General features: G+C 36.3%; 1 long non-coding RNA gene across 1 annotated transcript in view; it reads right to left on the bottom strand.

Annotated features, from left to right (window-relative positions):
* Positions 1–2,978: 2,978 nt before the first annotated feature.
* LOC102588107 (uncharacterized) overlaps positions 2,979–5,231 on the bottom strand; it is a 29,074-nt gene continuing 26,821 nt past the window's right edge. The window contains exon 6 of the long non-coding RNA XR_001471589.1: positions 2,979–3,023. This is a non-coding gene — a long non-coding RNA (uncharacterized lncRNA). The remainder of the gene's footprint in view (positions 3,024–5,231) is intronic.

Genomic DNA, 5,231 nt, shown 5'->3' with positions numbered 1-5,231 from the left:
AAGATTGGAAAAAAGGGATACAAGGGGAAACCATATCATGGTGGAGGAGTTTATGAGTTTTTAGATGTTGATATAGATAGGTTATCTTATTTTGAATTGAGGGATTGTCTGAAAGAGTTGGGGTATGAACCTGGACAATGTGTGTTGTATGTAAAACTTCCTAGAAGTACTGCTATGTTAGAAATCAAATCTGATTATGAAACTACTTTAATTGCTGAGTGTTTGAGTCATGGAGATATTTTGGACTGTTTTGTGTGTCACTTTATTGTTGATCCAGTTTTGGTCCACTTTTATTGGAATATGGGGAAAATGGAGTAGGTGAGGGAGCATCTCAAAACAGTGGGCCTAATGCATCTTTTAATGTTGAATTAGAACCAACATATGAGGCCCAAGAAAATGCCTCAAACCTTGCCTCAAACCCTGCCCATGCCTCTGCCAATTCAAATACATCTTCTCATGTACACTCTTTCACTGCTCCAAATACTCCTCCTCCTACTGATCAAACTCCAACCTCTATCCATCCTTCTACTGATCCAACTCTTGATCCTGTCCATCCTTCCTCTGATCCAATTTCTGACCCTGTCCATCTTTCTAATGAACAAAATTCAGATAGAGAATCATTGAATGAGGGAGGGGGGATTTAATGGGAGTGATGTAGATGATGAACTAAGAAGTTTTAGGGAGGAAAGGAGTAAAAGAAAGAGAAAGAAAAGGGGAGAAAGAGCTCCATTGCCTGATCATGTCAAGTTAGGAAACAGAAAAAAGGGTACAGATGCTGGATATGATGAATCTACAGGTGGTAATAGAAACAACTTAGAAGGCAAGCTAGCTGGTGATGAGCCTTATTATCCCTCAAATGAAGCTGCCAGTTTTGAAACAGATCCAGATGCTTTCAGTGATGATGAAAACGAGGTTCAACAAAGAGAGAGAGTTAAGCCAAGAAGGAGAAAGAAGGTGAATAGAGTTGTATTTGACGCATCTTCTCAGAAAGTAGTGTGGGAATTGGGTCTTGTATTTGAAAGTGTTAATGAGTTTAGATCTGTTGTTACCAAATATGTTGTTGCTGAACATGTTGCAACTGAAATGTATATTAATGAACCAACAAGGGTAAGGGTTAGGTGTACAGTTGGTTGTCCTTGAGTTTTATTTGCTAGGTTTAATTCTAGGACAAATAATTTTGTTATAAAGACATACAATCCAGTTCACAAATGTTATCCTACTAATAGGAACAAGCTTCGTAATAGCAAGTTCTTATCTAGTCACTACAGTGAAAGGATAAAGGACCAACTTGACATTAGAATCTTTGATTTTCAAGGGCTTATTAAAAAAGAATTGGATTTATATGTTGGAAGAACAGTGTGTAGGAGAGCAAGAAACAAAGTATTACAAGAGTTAATGGGTGACTATGTTCTTAAGTTTGGGAGGATTTTGGACTACAAAGATGAGTTGCTAAGAACTAATCCAGGTAGTACATGTGTAGTCAAGCTTCATGAAGAAACATTTGAAAATGGTAGAAAAATGTTTCAAGGCTTCTACGTATGTTTTGATGCAATGAAGAAGTCCTTCTTAGCTAGTTGTAGGAGGTGCATTGGTTTGGATGGTTGTTTTCTAAAGGGAGTATCTAAAGGTCAATTATTGGTTGCTGTTTGTAAAGATGGGAACAATCAAATGTTGCCACTGGCTTAGGCAGTAGTTGAAGTTGAAAATAAGTTTACTTGGGCTTGGTTTGTCAAACTTCTAAAGGAAGATCTTCAGTTAGGAGATGGTACAGACCTCACAATCATATCAGATATGCAAAAGGTTAGAATATTTATTGATTTTTTTTATTTATTTCATGTCTTGAATGCCATTTATTTATGAATGTCTTAGTTTCTTTAATGTCTTAGTTTCTTAGTTTCATGTCTTGAATTTTCTTATAGGGTCTTGAAATTGCCATAACTGATCATTTGCCAAATGTTGAGCATAGAATGTGTGCTAGACACATCCTTGCTAACTGGTCAAAGAGATGGAGAGGTCTTGAGAGAAAGAAATTGGAGGTGTGCAAGGTCTACTTTTGAGGCTGAGTTAAATGATAACATTAGTTATATGAAAAGGTTGGGCAATAATATAGTTGATCACTTGTTGTATTATAATCCTGAAAGATGGAGCAAGCTTTACTTCAATTTTACCTTAAAATGTGATGTTGTAGATAATAACATGACTGAATGTTTCAATTCATGGATATTAGCAGCAAGACATAAGACTATAATTACAATGCTTGAAGAAATTAGGGTGAAAATGATGAAAAGAATAAGGCAGATGAGAGAGTTTTGCAATACTTGAATCTGTGACATTTCTCCAATGGCAATGAAGGTTCTACAAGATAACACATCTAAGTCTATGAAATGCAGCATTGAATGGAATTCAAATACAGGGTATGAGGTACTTCATGGACCATACAGACATGTAGTAGATATTCAAAGGCAAATATGTAGTTGTAGAGCATGGATGCTGAAAGGCATACCATGTCCTCATGTAATGGAAATTGGACCCAATCAACTACATTTCTCATTGCTATAACAGAGAAACATACATGAAGACATACAACTACTTCATTCAGCCAGTTATGAATCTGAAAATGTGGCCAGAATCACAAAACATCTCTGTGATACCACCTCATGTTAGGAAGATGCCAGGAAGGCCTGGCAAGAAAATGAAGAAAGAGCAAGGTGAGACCAGTAAAACTGGAAAATTATCCAAAATAGGGATTGAGATGTCATGCAGCACTTGTCATAACAAGGGTCACAATAAAAGAAAGTGTCCTCTTGGTGCACCTGCTTCTGGCACAAGCTTTACTGCTGGACCAAGTTCAAGACCTGCTGCTGGACCAAGTTTAAGACCTCCTTCTGGCCCTGGTGTTGCACCAAGTTCAAGACCTCCTTCTGGTCCTGTTGCTGCACCAACATCAACACAAACTGTTGGCCCTGCTACTGCACCAACATCAACACAAATTGCTGGCCCAAGAGCAACACCTAATGCTCCAACTGAAAGAGGAAGGGGTAGACCAAAGGGTTCAACAGAAAAGGTGATATAGTTTCCTTTATTTACTTCATGTATAAGTTTTAAATAAGTTGCTTTACTGAATATTTTGTTATTTTTTAGGGTAGTGTTGCTAGCAGATCAAGAATGGTTGGAATGGTGTACTACACACACAAAGTGGTGCTACTATTATTAATGTAAGTTCCCTGTTTCTACACTTAAATATCATTTATTATTTTTTCTTTAATCACAAATTAAGATTATTAATATTCATTTGAACATCCTGGAATGCCTAGTAAAAGATTTAGAAATGTGAAGTCTTCAGCAGTTGTCACTGGAGATCTTGGACATAAACCACCATGTGGTGTGAAATGGAAGGGAAAACAAGCTATGACCTCAAGCCAACTTGAAGAGATGAGGAGAAGAAAACAAATGGAGACTAGGTCTAAGGCTATACATTTGAGCCTAGAGAGCTCTAATGCAATCTATTGGAGATCTTGGACATAAACCAATATGTGGTGTGAAATAGAAGGGAAAACAAGTTATGACCTCAAGCCAACTTGAAGAGATGAGGAGAAGAAAACAAATGGAGACTAGGTCTAAGGCTGCACAATTGAACCAAGAGACCTCTAATGCAATCTAACTTGTTTTGGTAGATTTTTGTTGGTAATGCAATGTAGACATTATATTTTTTTGGGTGATAGACAATGCAATGCACTTTATCCCTATTTAGTTCCCTTATATTTAAGACAATGAATTGCAGTTGTGACTGCATTTTGATTTGTGGTGTTTGATTAAAAAAAAATTGGGAGAAATTACTTAGATTTAATAACAAAAAACTACTAAACTAGATAACGTAAAATCCTACTCAGTACTCCCTCTTCCTGCTCCGTTATTTAGTTTAGTAGTATTTTGTTACTAAATCTAAGTAATTTCCCAATTTTTTTTTAAAAGTTCATTTCACTTTACCTTACTCTGTTCATCAACACATGTTCTTAGCACCTGCTTCTTTAACCACACCCTGGGATACACAGTCCTTTCGGTTCCCCTGACCATGACAGACTTTCAACTTCCCTAGGTATTACAGGTTAATCCATCGGGATTACTAAGAAGGTAAAGAACTAACCATTTACTAAGAGTAATTTAAAGGGTGTATGAACATATTAACATCATAGTAATATAAACAACATATTATACATTCATAATAACAATACATTATATAGGGAGAAACTTACTAAGATCTAGAAAACAGATAACTACTTACATGATAATGGTCGGAATGAGGTTTCCCTTTCGGGAGTCCTCGGGTGACCTTACAGCTACTTGCAGAAAAATAAAGACTCACACTCTTTGTACACAAACACAACAAACAAACACTTACACTCCTTTTATTTTTGGAAAGGGAAAGGAAATATCAAACTCATTTTTAGAACTAAATTTCTTCTTTTATGTATGCTCTGCTTACTTCTTCGCTTTGTCTTTCTATTTTTGCAAATGGTCCCTATTTATAGGAGTAGATCCGAATTTGAAGTTCGGATTTCAAATGTTGAAAATAATCTCTCTTTAATGCCGGGTGCTCTTTGGGCCTCATCATCACATGGTTTTGAAAGACTTTTTTCAAAATAATTGTCCTTTTTCTTGTCCGTTTCTGAGGAGTGGAGTCTTCTTTATAGGTAGTGAAGTCTTCTTTATAGTAGTGACTTATGATGTCATTGCTTACATATTCTTTCGTTGACATCATTGCTTACGTATTTCTCTAGGTATCCAAGTTGTGTAGTGCTTCGGAATCGAAACTCATTCCTGAATCATCGTCTTCATTCGGGTCGTAGTGCTGAGTAAATTGGTCTATTGACAGATCATTCTTATCACTTCTACTCCCTGTGTCTTCTTCAGGATTAGAATTTGTTGGTTCTGGTTTTGGGTTTTCTTGTATAACCTCTTTAGTTTTTTCTTTAAGTAACTTACAAAGGGAACGTTTTATTATTTTTTCTATTCTTTTTTGTAGGAATCCCTTTGTCTTTTTGCTTGTCTATGCCACCGTATTGAAACTTGCTGGCAGAATCCTTACACTTTTTGGCAAAGTGTCAGCCATCAACGGATTTGATGAGTCTTTACCCGCTACCGTTTGAACGGTTTTTTTCATCTTTCTTGTTTCCATATTTATTGTTTTTTTGACTGTACCTTTAGCTGATACAATAGCTCTTTCTACATTC

Source organism: Solanum tuberosum, unplaced genomic scaffold (assembly GCF_000226075.1).
Source record: "Solanum tuberosum cultivar DM 1-3 516 R44 unplaced genomic scaffold, SolTub_3.0 scf00376, whole genome shotgun sequence".
Lineage (NCBI taxonomy): Eukaryota > Viridiplantae > Streptophyta > Magnoliopsida > Solanales > Solanaceae > Solanum > Solanum tuberosum.
This window is presented reverse-complemented; position numbering and strand designations above follow the sequence as displayed.